At 33.9% G+C, this 15,273-nt stretch overlaps 1 protein-coding gene across 1 annotated transcript in view; it reads left to right on the top strand.

Moving 5' to 3' along the window:
* Positions 1-869: 869 nt before the first annotated feature.
* The window catches only part of LOC129220144 (zinc finger protein Xfin-like), a 172,740-nt gene continuing 158,336 nt past the window's right edge, over positions 870-15,273 (top strand). Inside the window, exon 1 of the mRNA XM_054854500.1 lies at positions 870-1,016. The gene's annotated coding sequence lies outside the window, so the exon portion shown is untranslated. The remainder of the gene's footprint in view (positions 1,017-15,273) is intronic.

The raw sequence follows: 15,273 nt of genomic DNA, 5'->3' as shown, positions 1-15,273 counted from the left end.
TCGAAGTCCTAAGGGACCGGCTAAAAATTCGAGTTATTGGTGGTTTGAGTTATCGGAAGTTTTCAAAACAGTCTCAAGGGTTTGAGACCCGTTAAAAACGTCGAGTTAAAGAAATATTGAGTTATAAGCTTCGAGTTATCGAGATTTAACTGTATTAAAGTCTCTTTCCAAACAATCCAGCCATCTAATTTTTGGTCTTCCACTCGAACGTTTTCCAGGTGGATAGCATGTCCTGCCCTTCTCATTCTTTGCACTTTACATGGGTGCCCACCTAGGGAGCATACTGCGACATTGAAATTTTTAGGGAGGGGTGGTGTTTTAAGGGGTATTTTTCTATTTGGAAGGGGATTGAGATTCTTGCTTTTGGGGGTCTTCATGATATTTAGAGGGGGTGCGCATTTTTTCTTAAGGATGGGGGGTGGACATCCTACAATTTAATATATTTTTCTAATTCTCATATCGACAGTTTCTGTAAAGTAATTTTTTCTAGTGGCGAAATCGGGCCGTGGAGATTCGCCTTGACGAAATTTGATTTCGGGATGTTGTACTACGAAAATAAAGCTAATCGTGATTTCAAAGGGGAAAAAAAACTAACAATAGAGCTACTGTATCGTCCTTATTTCTATCGCAAGAAGAAGCTATTTTTTTCTTAGTCGATAACACTTTCAAAACATCCGCCAGTACAGCTACTCCACTGTTATAACAGCCGAATTCTACAGCAATTCAAACAGAAACCTTATTGACATGGCGCTGTCATTAAAATGTCGCCAAGTACCTTCGCCAAGACTCCTCGCACGCTTTCCGCCGACACAGTCGAGCAACCCTCAGATCATTCGGAGAGTTCTTCCTTCGTGTTGTGCGAGAGAGAGTGTGTTTCGAACAGTCTTCGAAAGCGCGCGCGCGCGTGTTTATGCGTTCCATCGCGTGGCGTGTAAGGACCGATTCTCGGACATCGCACACCTGTTAACCCCCTATTCCACCTGTCGAAAGAGGAACGTAGAGGAGCGAATAGTGAGGTAGGTGCACTTTTGGTTTCTCTGAAATCGAATGGTACGGGTGTTTTGCGACGAGCGCGCTTCTAATAAATGTACTTTTTCAGTGATGGTACCGTAAATATTAATTGTTAGAACAGATAATTTGCTTGGATGTCGACCGTAAATTTATCTGTTTAGAAAAACAAAAAAGACAAAACCTTGAACTTTTTTGAGTTTTTCTGCTATAATTTTCATACAAATTTAAAAATAAAAAATAACTGCACAAAGTAAATAATCAGAAAGGAAAGAATTAACTTATAAATGCACTTATTAAATATAATATTTTTTAATGTTGTATGTGCTGCTTCTCAAAAAAATTTTCGTATTTAAATGAACCAGCAATTTAGTAGTCATATGATTGAAAACAATATTTACGTATTCGAGGAAAAAACTGCATTTAAAATTTTTTATCAACAACATTTAATTGTAAATATTACAGGGGTGCCCACCTCCGTAAGAGCAAGAGGGCATCTCCCTCAATATCACGAAGACCCCCCAAAAGCAAGAGCTGCCCCCTTCCAAAAAAAAAAAAAAAGAGAAAAATACCACTCAAAACAACCGACTCTAAAAACTCCAATGTCGCAGTCTGCGCCATGACCCCCCCCCCAGGTGGACACCCCCGGATACCAAGAGTCGGAATAGGAAACTTTTAACTTGATGGGTAAATAAATTAATTAGTTGTTAATAATTGCTCTCATTTTTAATTTTTAGAAAAGAACAAAATGAGAAAACTATTAGTAAGAAATTCGTTCGTTTAAACCTGTCTTTTCCTTTTTCATGTATTTTTTATTTTTATTTTGAAGATGAGTAGAAATCTCTTTAATGTATCAATTTCTAAAATTTTGATTGTGTGAATCAATAATTTTTAAATTTTAGTTTTTTTTTTGGTGTTTTTATGGAATATCAATTAATATTAAGCTGAAAATTTGTCGGAATGTTATATTCCGCTGCGAAGTTGTTCAGGTTTTTTCCCCCACAATAACATGAAAGCTCCCAAAAATTCCCTTTTTAATAAATATTTTTGTTTATTTATTGCACTGATAGATTTATGCAACTGAAATCTTAGTGTATCGACATGCAATGTGTAGTACAAATAGCTGTAGAGATCACCACTAGTAGTAGGTATCGGTAGAATCTTTAAAACATAAATAAAAGAGGAAAAAAGTTAACTAAATGATACTGTGTATTTTCTTTTTTTTTTCTTCGGAAAATGAACAATATTTTTGAAAGCGGGGGTGGGGGGACATTTAAAAATTAGATTAAAAATTGATAACAACTTTTTTTAAAGAATAAGAGAAAGTACCACAAAAAATAAGAAAATAAAAGAGGTTTTCTAACTTATAGTTTAAAAACGAGTAAGTACGTTTTTAATTGATTCCTTTCTTTTCCATTCTTTTTTTCCTGCCGCGCAACTTGCTATGCATTTGAAATTTATCTTGTCAGCGTTTACTGATTTATTTCTGTTAAATTTATTTCAAGTTGTAACATCCTTTCTTCATAACAACTTGTAAATCTGGAGAAATGGGGAGGAGGGGGGGGGGAAGGAGCCGATCTGATTTGCCCACTAGAAAACAATAGTGTCTTCCCTAAAAATCATTAATGCGCGTATGACTGTAATGGTAATTTACAGGAAGGAGATTAGTAATTATGGAATTGATTTTTTTCAGTATTCCCGTCATTCGGAATACTCTCGCAATACCTTTATAAGCGATACTGTCAAATAATGAATTTAATAATTGTTGAAAAATATCTTTTGAGTAATTTTTAAAATGTCATTATTTGCAACCTCAAATATAGTCATCAGGGTGGTCATTGGTCAATTGATAGACCCTTCCTAAAAAGAATCCAGGAGCTGAATACTGTATCCAATACTGTTCAGCATAAAATTTAATTTCTTGGATTCACATATCAATTTAAACGTAATGAGTCCACAGCCCTGGTTGAAACTGGTCTTACATGACTTACAGACAACAGAGCCCAAATGATGCAAATTCGTCATCACGACCGTGAAAGTGTTACGACACTAACAGCCGATCGGACCTTGAGATGACCTTTTACCTTACTCAATTTCACATAAAACGCGCCTCATTTTCCTTAGAATCTTCAATTTTCCGATGCTATTGTTATCGTGGATGCATAAAATGAGGCGCGTCTGTATAGGAAGGAAGATTTTCGGTTGACAACTGACAGCCGAAAAGAGCTGGATGGGGGGGGGGGGGAAACAATGCGAGAAGCAAGGTAACTGTTAGATAGCAATGTTGAATATGGGTTGTGTTATCAGACAACGAATGCAGAATGAAGGGCTGCAGTGGGAGACATCAAATAACTTTTATCTGACCAATTCACGGGAAAAAAAATGAGGAAGATAGGGGAGCGATGAAAGTTGCAATACAGTAAAAACACCTGTTAAAAAAGTGGAGTGTTTTTGATAATACCATGAAGTATTTCTTGTAATGTATGCATATGTGTGGGTGCGTGTGTGTGTGTATGTATGCATGTGTGTGCGTGTTGTGTATGCAGTGCTGTGTGTGTAGGCGTTCGTGTGTGTATGTGTGTGTAGGAGTGTGTGTTTGTGTATGTGCGCAGGCATGAGTGTGTGTAGGCGTGTGTGTATGTATGAAATGACAATGTTTTATTGTTTTTATTTTCAATTTTTGTTGTTTTAAATTATTGATCTTCAATCTATGACTTCCGTATTAGAGTTTAAAAGATTTTTTAAAAACTATATGCTTAAGATTTGGGGTTTAATTTTTAATAAAAGACACCTTCTTGTAGTGTGAGAGTTGGGGATAGATATGTATGTATAATATTTTGCCGATTGACATTTGATCGCAGTTGTCTAGAAAATTTTTCAGCCATATTTGGCATAATTAGTATTGAAGTGAAAATCCGTCAACAACTTTGAGTGCTAAAATTTGATTATTTAAAATTTAAAACGATGTACCTTTTTGCAAACTTAAATTGCTCGCTTTGTGCAAAACGATGAATGGGAGTTAACATAAACCACAAACATGGTTACTAACAAAAATATTAAACTTCTTTACTAATAATAAAGCTGAAAGTCTCTCTGTTTGGATATCTAGATGTCTCTCTGTCTGGATCTCTGTGACGCGCATAGCGCCTAGACCGTTCGGTCGATTTTCATGAAATTTGGCACAAAGTTAGTTTGTTGCATGGGGGTGTGCACCTCGAAGCGATTTTTTGAAAATTCGATTTTGTGATTTTTCTATTCCAATTTTAAAAACATTTTCCCGAACAAGATTATCATAAGATGAATGAGTAAATTACCAAATTATCATAACGTGGAACCGTAACATGGGCGAGCCAATTGGCGAGAAATTCACCATCCATTATTTGTAAATAAACAGGCGAACCAAATGACCTTTTAATTTTCTACTACGGGCAAAGCCGTGCGGGTACCACTAGTAGTAAATAAAAGAGTAGTAAGATTAAAACTATATTAAAAATTAGTAATCATTAAATCAATTGTTAAATGTTGCCAATGGAAATACAGAATATGTTATATAAATAATCGGCGGGCGCGGTTATAATTTAAGGAATCAAAGATATCCGGAAGGTAGTCAGGAGTGTCACAGTTGGAAAAGTATCCCACACTGGGATTTGTGGGGACTTGCCAAAAGAAAAGGTGATCGTAAACCAATTTAGATTACGTTTACATTATTTTTAAGATAAAAAGACAAAAATTTCGGGAGACAGCATCCCCCCCCCCCCCATTACCCATAAACTACAGCATTGGTGGTCAGTTATCGCACATGTTGGCTACTGTCATAGCTTTTCACCTGGAAGGTGACGAGAAGAATATGCAGAGTAAAATGCCGCAAGTTGATAAAACAGAAGTTTCCTTTTCAAATTACCAGCCTCAAGTCAGGACATCAGTGCGGACAAGAGTGCAAAATACCTTTCGGGCTGTCCATCAATGATTGCACTTTTTAAAAATATTTTTTGACTTCCCTCCCTCCTTTTGTCACTAAGTGTCACACTTCACCATACCCCCTTCTCTCTTTGTCACATGTCATGCTATTTTTTACTAACATATTCGAATAAAAAATGCTTGATGTTGCACTTCTTGTTACCCCTCCCTCCCCCTTGTCACAAACTGCCCCAATTTCACGAGCCCCCCACCCCCTCAAAGCGTGACATCATTTGTGGACAGTCCCTTCAGTATTTATATAATATGAAAAATTCCCAATGAATTTGAATATAAGTATTAGAACTGAGCTCCCGTAAGCATCCAAATTTACCCTGCTTAGGGTCCCCCCCCCCCCCCGTAGAATCTGGATTAACAAATACGAAATTTAAAAAGAAAGGGGAAAAGTTTTTCATTTCTCTCTTGGAGTTATGTCTACAGCTACCTTAAAGTGGTTCAAAAATATATGTTAAAAAAAAAGTTTTTTCTAGATAACAGGACACCCCTCAATAATTTTAGACTTATGGAGAGTAATATACTGAAAGAATTTTAGTTTTCTATTTCAACTGAAGAGGGTGCTCAACCCCCTCCTCGAAACATCGTATGAATAGGGGGGGGGGTTAAAAAATACATTGAAGTGAAAAAAAAAAGTGCTACATATTATAATGTACACGAGTAATATGCATATGCATTGCAAAAAAATAATTATTTACAAAAAAAAAAAAAAAAACAGCTGGGGGAAATTAAATGCTTCTAAAATTGTGACATTTTCTATGCTACGGCTAATGCTAAATTGTGGGGTCATTGAGCACTCTCTTAAAATTTGACTAAGAAGCTAAATTTTTTACAGCATAATACTATTAGTAAGTCTGAAAAAAAAATGAATTTTGACATCTGGATTTCAAATTATGTTTTTCGCAATTGTGTGTGTGTGTGTGTGTATGTATGTAGGCGTGTGTGTTTGTGTCTGTGTGCAGGTATGAGTGTGTGGGTAGTTGTGTGTATGAGTGTTTGTGTGTGGGGGGGATGTGTATATGTGTATAGGCATATGTGTTTTGTCTCTGTGTGCAGGTTGTGTGTATAAATGTGTGTGTATGTGGGGGGGGGTATGTGTATGTGTGTGTAGGCATGTGTTTGTGTCTGTGTTCAGGCATGAATGTGTGGGTAGTTGTGTGTAGGTGTGTGTGTATGTGTAGGTGTCTGTATGTATGCGCGTGTATATGTGTATGTGTGTTGATGTATGTATGTGTGTGTATGTGTTTGTTTGTACGTGCGTGTATGTGTTTGTTTGTAGTTGCGTGTATGTATGCGTGTAAGGGTAGGATATTGACGTGGAGAGGGTGGAGATGGCTTTCGCTAGAGGAGCAGCATCGTGAGGAGCCGGTCGACGGTGATGCTGCAGAGGGTGCTGGCGGGAAAATAAAATGATAGCACATCAAAACAGTCAAATGAAAGCAATAAGCAATCGTGATTGCTCAAAAAATAAGGGTCGTCCTGGACCCTAGCTGAAAAAGGGTGTTTTTGAACCACCCTAAACTACCTTTCCTTTCCCTAGAAACTTGATTTCGACTTGCGACATGAGAAGAAAAAAAAAAAACTTAGTTGAGGAAGAATTGTGTTTAATTTTATACTTAGAGTGTCGTAAGCACCCGTTTGTATCCCCCCACATCCCGTATCCGCGAAGAGCAAATAAGCTTTATGGGAGAGAGGGACGGTACATTTCCTGTGTGACGACGCCCACCTGTTTTAGCGTCGAGACGCACCTGCGGAAAAATCCGACGAGATGCAGGTAGATGTGCTTCTTCCGCGAATCAAAATGTACGGGTTGCCCTGGATGTTGCGGCACACACTTCGATAGCATCTCCAACTTCAGGTATTGATCGTTTAATTGCTCAATTTCGATCATTTAGAGGATGATTAGCCGTGGCGAAACAATCTCCAAATCAGTGTTTTATCCAAATCTGTCTATGAGTCCCCTAACCCCAGTGGCGTAGCCATGGGGGGGATAGGGGGTTAGAACCCCCCCATGAGCCCCAAAAAATTATATATATATATATATATACAGTGAAGCACCGTTTATACGTTTCTCTTTTGTACGTTTTTATCAATTATATGTTTTTCAAATCGGTTCCTGCATAGTCTAATACTCAGTAACCTATACCAATTATAAGTTTTTTCATACAGTCCCTTCAAAAACGTATAAACGGTGCTTCACTGTATATACATACATTATACATACATATATATATATATATATATATATATATATATATATATGTGTGTGTGTGTGTGTGTGTGTGTGTGTGTGTGTGTAAACTTGAGGGCAGAGCTTTACTTTAAACTTCAGAAAAAATTAACCCCCCTCCCCAAGGATTTTTTCTCGCTACGCCACTGCCTAACCCCACTGCTGGGTTCTTGACTCGTGCATTAGGTTTTTAGTGGGTTGCGATACTCTCATAATCTACTAAGTCCCATAGTAGTTTTGCAATTGACATCTACAATTAGAAAGTGAATCAGTGAGGCACAAAGGGATGTAAGCGGACATTTTCAAGTTTTGAGTAAAACGCGTTTAAAGATAACGGCCTAGGTGGACTTTCATTGAAAATGTTTTCTAAATCGTGCTGTATAGCAGCAACTACCAGAGCTACTAATACTATCTGTTGCCATAAAGACAGAGGAGAGTCTTACCTACCATGTGTACTGGTTTTATCTCCAAATATTAAATTTTGTCACATATGTAGTATTTGAGCTAAGTAAGAACTGCCTCAGAAGCATAATAGTTAAAATAGTATAGCAATCAAACGTAGAAAGTGAAAAGTAGTAGTCAAAAGAAGTGGGAAAAGAAGTAATCAAGAATAGTAAATTCAAGCTGGCTCAAAAGTAGAAGAAGTAGTAGTCATAGAGTAGTCAAAAGTAAAAGAAGTAGTAGTCTTAGAGTAGTCAAAAGAAAAGAAGTAGTAGTCATATAGTAGTCAAAAGTAAAAGAAGTAGTAGTCTTAGAGTAGTGAAAAGTAAAAGAAGTGGTCGTCACAGAGTAATCAAAAGTAAAAGAAGTAGTAGTCATAGAGTAGTCAAAAGTAAAAGAAGTAGTAGTGATAGAGTAGTCAAAAGTAAAAGAAGTAGTAGTCTTAGAGTAGTGAAAAGTGAAAGAAGTAGTCGTCACAGAGTAGTCAAAAGTAAAAGATGTAGTAGTCATAGAGTAGTCAAAAATAAAAGTAGTAGTAGTCATAGAGTAGTCAAAGGTAAAAGAAATAGTAGTCATAGAGTAGTCAAAAGTAAAAGAAGTGGCAGTCATAGAATAGTCAAAATAGTCTAGAGCAGTGTTCAAAAAAAGTAAATTAGGACTGTTTCAAAAGCAAACGAAGTAGTAATCAAAGCTAGAAGTAACGTAAAAATGTTAAGTTAAAACAAAGGGATGTTAAAAATTTTGTTTTTAATTTTAGGCATTTTTAGTTAGTGCATAAAATGAATGCAACTTGTTAAAAGGCTAATTACTCGTTTAAGTTTTAGAAACTCATGTCTCCTCTGAAAAAATAGGTTTTGTTTAATGGAATAGTGTTCAGCATGTGACGTCAACGCAAGTATAAAGTTATCACGCATCCGTAAAAACATAAAAGTAAATAAATAAAAGTAACAGAAAAATGTAAATAAATATTTTAATAACAGAAAAATGGCAATTTTAAAGCATTGTATGCAGGGGATGAACAGATGTGCTACAGATGAGTGGATCCTTTTTGAGTGGGATGCAAAATGTGAAAATTTGGAGCCGCTGTAGATGATACATAATTATAGAAGCAAAAAGAAAAATGAGAATATATTATAGAAAACCCTAAAAAACATGAAATTATGTATGAGAGCAGACGTTTAAATCTGAAAACAGCCCTTAACCTTTCGATTCTTTTCTCTGTTATTTGTGCCTGCGAGAAGTACATATACTAACGTCTGAGTTACATAACGCAATCACTTTAAGGCTTATTTATTTGCTTCAATTTTACTTTCATGAAAACATCATATTTTTTACACAACTTGCTTATGTACTGACGTCTGAGTTTTCTACCGCCACCATTTGAACACTTATTTATTTTCTTCAATTTTATTTCCATGACAACATCATATTTTTTACACAACTTTGTTCCATACATTTGGAAACTTTAACCAAAATAGACGGGTCACATCAAAGGAAAGACACCAAAGAAAAATATAAACTTACTAGTGGTACCCGTACGGCTTTGCCCGTAATAGAAAAATTAAAAGGTCTTTTGGTTCGCCTGTATATTTACAAATAATGTATACTGAATTTTCTCGCCAATTGGCTTGTACCCATGTTACGGTTCCACGTGATGATAATTTCGTATCTCGCCAATTGGCTTGTGCCCATGTTACGGTTCCACGTTATGATAATTTCGTAATATACTCGTCCATCTTATGAAAATTTTGTTCTTAAAATTGGAATCGAAGAAGAACCACATCGAATTTTCGAAAAATCGCTTCGAGGTGCACACTCTCACGCTACAAACTAACTTTGTGCCAAATTTCATGAAAATCGGCCGAACGGTCTAGGCGCTATGCGCATCACAGAGATCCTGACAGACAAAGGGACTTTCAGCTTTATTATTAGTAAAGATAAAGATGTTTCAAATGATCGTGGCAACAGAACAATGGCATTTATTCTGATTAAAGCAAGACAAACTGTTCTGTTGAAATAAATTCTTCTTGCATACATTAAAGAGCTTCTTGAAAACATAGTATATAGATTCCCACTGGCAACTTTATATGATATCGTCCGCGTTCAAGCAGAACTCATTAAGTCTACTTAACTACTTGACAAACTGCTGTTGTTGAAGTCGATTAGAATTTCTAATTAATTGTTTAGCGATACAAACCAGTCGGACAGTTATTCAGTAGCATTTGTAAACCCGCTGTAGGAGCTGTAGGCATCAGTATTAATAGTCAGGCACTTACCTGAATATCATTTTCGTGTTAATTAGCATATTAAAGTTTTTTACGCCGCCAAGGTTTAATATTTTTCTCCGAAATTCGATATTTGATGCTTTAACCATGTAAATCGGTTAGTTAAATATTTTCCCCCCATAATTCATGATTTTTTAAAAATCCACACATTTATGTTAATGCTGTCTTCGGTTCACTTAATAAAAAGATTAATTTTCACTTGAACGTGATGTGGAATAATTGAAAACAAAAATGTAAAAAGATTTCACGCAAATACAATTCTAGTTATTAAGTCAGCGTTTTGATAGTTGAGAAAAATTGTATATATTTAAAAAGTTTTCTTCATTTATAAGATAAATACTTCTGAAGTTCTGTACATTTGAATGAAAAATAATTTCGTATGAAATAAAGAAAATTTCCTCTCAAACTAAAATGATTAAAAAAACTTTACTGAATTAGGTCAGTTGGATGACCTCTTTCAAAGCTTACTTTTTGCTGTAGCAACAGGTGTCTTTTGCTTTTAATTATATATGGAACTGCAGAATAAACTAAAGTACGCGCATATGATGGGGGAGTGCAATTTTGTCTTCGTTTTTATCGGGGAAAATCTGAAATATGTAGGTCATTTTGTTTTGATGAATGATTGACATAACTTTCGAAGACGCTACTCTACCAGGGTCGTCAGTTACTTCTTTAAGGGAAGTTGGTACCTTGTATTTGCATAATGTTAAATTGCAAAACTTTATGTATCTTTTTCTAAAAAGGTTTTAACGATAAAAACTTACAATTTCCCTGTTTTCAAGAAAATCTAACAGCCTACTGAACAGTAATTAAAAAAAATCTGCTTATTTCATACTTTTTTTAAAGTTTAACAAATACTCAGTTTTCAAATTAAACTATAAAAACAGCTGTTTAGAAAAAAGGATAGGTCCTAACGCGAAAATTTCACTAACAGTATAGTTGTGAACACATAAATTAAATGTGGTGAAATTTTCGAACTGTTATGTAAGGTAGTTTCCTAGGGAAAAAAATGAACTTTTAAAATTGTGGTACATTTTACTGCACTTCTGCCCCATTAATATTTTAATTGAGTTTCTTTTAATCTACACTAGTGTGTGTGTGTGTGTGTGGTACCCGCACGGCTTTCCCCGTAGTAGAAAATTAAAAGGTCTTTTGGTTCGCTTGTATATTTACTAATAATGTATGATAAATTTCTCGTCAATTTGCTTGCCCATGTTACGGTTCCACGTTATGATAACTTTGTAATTTGCTCGTCCATCTTATGATAATTTTGCTCGGGAAAATGTTCTTAAAATTGGAATAGAAAAAGAACAGAATCGATTTTTTTAAAAATCGTTTCGAGTTGCACACCCCCATGCTACAAACTAACTTTGTGCCAAATTTCGTGAAACTCAGCCGAACGGTCTAGGCGCTATGTGCGTCACAGACATCCTGACAGACTTTCAGCTATATGGCTCAAGCCTCCAGAGACATTGGTTTTAAAAATGTTTCTAATCCTAACATGGTAGTTCCAATGCTTGAAAGGATTTTTAGGATTCCTTCCCCCCTCTCCCCTTATAATTAAGTCTGGCTGCGCTATTGCGTAGTGCTTCAAGTGTGGAGGGAGGGATACAAAATATTTTTTTATGATAACAGGTTGAAGATAGAGGAGAAAATTGAATGTTGTAGATGTTAATTAATCACGTTAGTAAAAGAAATTCCAATTCATACTTTTTCGCCAACGAAGATAGGAAATTCTCAAACATGTTCCAATAGTTTCCGAGCGATAAAATTTTGTGCAGCTTGTATAAAACGAGATAGAAACGACTTTTTTTCCTTCTTTCGACATCCCATCGCCAACAAGTACAGATACATTCATGCTGGCATTTCCAAATAAACACTCCATAGGGGAAAGCAGGTGGGGGGGGGGATCGCCGCCATGTCGAAAACAAAATCCCTGCTGAGTGCGTAGTGATGCAACAACCAGGAAGAGAGAGGGGTGGAGAAAAGCGTAGGAAAAAAGGGGAAAATAAATAATGGGGGAAGAATGTATATAAAAAAAGGGATGGAGTGTCTTTTGGGGAAAAAAGAGGGTGTGCTGGCTCAGAGCCAAAAAAGTGAGTGAATGCTGGGTGTCATCCGGACAACTAACCGGTAGACCAAACTTTTTTTACTTCGTTGAATGGCAACGGGGCGGATTAAAATGCGAGTCTCATTTATAAAAGCAATGCCAAGGAGGAACAAAAAAACTAATGGGGAAATGAAATTACAAACCCCACAATGGGAGGATACTTAATGATACATAGGAATTTTGTTTTCGTTAAAAAGTGAAGTAATTGTGGTACTGAGGTATAGACTGATAAATTGTTGATTTTTTTTTTTTTTTTTTAATGAAAGAAAGAAAGAACTTAGAGAATGCTTAAAGCAAAGATTGCATATTCTAAACTGAAAAAAAAAATGTTTTGATTTTTAAGTTTGTTTAATTTATGTAATTTAAATAAATAGTCTCCCCTTCCCCCAATCTTTTCATTCAAACAGATTTCTTTCAAACTAGTCCAATTTGTGAGAATACTAACTTTTGTGTGCGAATAGTTTCTATGATATTATTTTTTGAGGATGATCATTTCAATCGCATTATGATGAAAGCAAAAATTGTTATTCCAAATTATAATTTAAAAAATAATTAATGTTGAACTTGAAGAACTAAGATGGTGATTTTCAAAACGATTGACAGTTTGTTGTCCTGACTTTTTCCGTATTTAATGTTGATTATTATTATTATTATTGTTATTGTTATTATTATTATTATTATTATTATTTTAACAGTAATAATAATATATTATTGTTATAATAATAATAACAAATAATATCAATAATAATAATATATTATTATAACAATATATTATTATTATTATTATTATTATTATTATTATTATTATTATTATTATTATTTTAACAATAATAATAATATATTATTGTTGTAGTAATAATAACAAATAATATTAATAATAATAATATATTATTATGACAATATTATTATTATTATTATTATTATTATTATTATTATTATTATTATTATTATCATTATTATTATTATTATTATTATTATTATTATTATTATTATTATTATTATTATTATAACAATAATAATATATTATTGTTATAATAATAATAACAAATAATATTAGTAATAATAATAATATATTATTATTATAACAATATTATTATTATTACTACTGTTGTTATTATTATTATTATTATTATTATTATTATTATTCATTAGTTTTGGCATTGCATAAACATGTAGAGAGGCATTGTTTTACATTAAATCCATTGCATTCAGTGCCTTTTTTCATGGATGCAAATTTATAAGCCTTTTCTAGCACTTTAGTTAGCTAGTAATGGAACCTGACTAGAAAGTTCGAATGAACGTTATCTCTTTTGCACTCTTTCAAGCAGATTTTTTATTTTTTGTGCATTCATTATTTAAGAAACAAAATAACACTCATGAGAAAAACAATTAAACAAATACTTAAAATTTCTGAAATAAATAAATATTTTTACCATTTTGACTTATTACCAAGCATTTAAGATAGTTTCATCAGGATTTGTTGGATTATTTATTTTTAGGAAAGAAATTACAGAATGTTTTATAAAGGTAATACGCATGAGAAAAACGGTGACTTACCAAGAAGTATTTTGGAATTTCTAAAATTTAAGCAAATTAACTAGCAAATAATACCTGGTTAGAAATCTGTAAATTGTAAGAATTTATATCTAAGAAAATGTTATTGCTTATAAAAACAAAATATTTCAAATTGTACCGAACCTAATGTGTCAATGCATTTGAAAATTACCCAAGAATAGAATTCGTTCTCTTTAATTTTTACATACATTTAAAGACGAAAAGAAAATTAGTTATTAAAAATGATGTATCTAGAAAAATAGTAATTTATGTAGCACTGTTAGGTTTTTCGTGCATTGTAGTAGACGCAACTATAATTTGAGCTTGTTTTTTCTGATTTAAAAAGGGAAAAAATGAAGAACTTGTTTTTTTATTCGCGGAACCTTTTGCAATGCTTTGGGCACTGGAAAACTTTTGTTAGGAAGTTCTGAATGTTAATTATACACACAAAATTTGTTTGCGACTATGTGAAACTGAATCTTTCAGACTTGAATGCATGAAATTCACTGAATACTATTTTTCACTTTTACAATAAAAAATCATTTACCTTTACAAAAAGTAATTTAAAAATGTTTCAATTTATGCTTTAACTCAGCCGTTATAGGATATATCTGGAACCATTGGGCTGAAATAGAAATTTGGCTAAACAATATCTGCCCCCTTCCCCCAAATTAGAAAAAATCCTCGTGCAATCCATTTCTTTGTATTTTTCCATTTTTTCTCTCCCCCGACCCCCATAAATATTTTTCTGGTGAAAGTTCTCCTTTTGAGCCAAATTACAGCATGCATATTCGTTTATTTCGTTTAATGTTTTTGTTCCGTCCTTATCTTTCCACCTCACTTAATAATTAAACAAAAAGTAATTTTGGAAAAATATACTGCTATTCGAACAAATTTTTAAAATGTAGAGAAATCCTTTTCTTCAATGCAACCTATCACTCTCACCCTCAAATTATTAATTTCCTCCTCTAATTTTCGCACTTCTATTTATCAAGTTAGTGTCCCTGTGACAGTGAAAGAAAATTTGAGTAACGCTACTCATAGTAGTAAAGATTTTAAAACCAGCTGGACCAACATACGTAAAGGACCAGCAAAGGACGAAACATAATCTTTCTTGAGTACTGCAAAAACAGGTTTTTGAGTTCAAAACCGAAACCCAACGCGTGAAGAAAAAAGCCGACACGCATGCTTAAAAGTTTTGTTTTTGAAGCACGGATATGAATGAACGTTTTCATTAATTTTCCTCGTGGGAGCTTGATCAAAGTATCGTTCGTTTTAAAGTAAATATTAGTATTCATTGCAATCGCGGATAGATATTGAAAAAAATGCGTGATTGATTATCTGTTCCGATTTAAGTCCTTTTATTTTATAAGTATGATTTATTTTGTAAAAATGTAAGTTTTACTTCCCGATTTGTTCTTTTTCTTTCATTCTTTTTTGGAGATGTTATATGAGTGGTTTTTTTCAACGTTTGTAATTTTAGTAATGGAAACCATGAAATATTCAATCCAGTGTTTCGACTAATAATGTTACATTTTACATTTAGACAATGCACTTGTATATAATTCGCAACTCCAATAAGCAGGGGGCGCTTCAGTCACTGTCTAATGGTGGATGTAAAAGGTAAAACAAACTAATGCCGTAACTTTTAACTTGCTTTGACGCTGTGTGAAATG

Source organism: Uloborus diversus, chromosome 1 (genome assembly GCF_026930045.1).
Source record: "Uloborus diversus isolate 005 chromosome 1, Udiv.v.3.1, whole genome shotgun sequence".
In the NCBI taxonomy this organism is placed as follows: domain Eukaryota; kingdom Metazoa; phylum Arthropoda; class Arachnida; order Araneae; family Uloboridae; genus Uloborus; species Uloborus diversus.
This window is presented reverse-complemented; position numbering and strand designations above follow the sequence as displayed.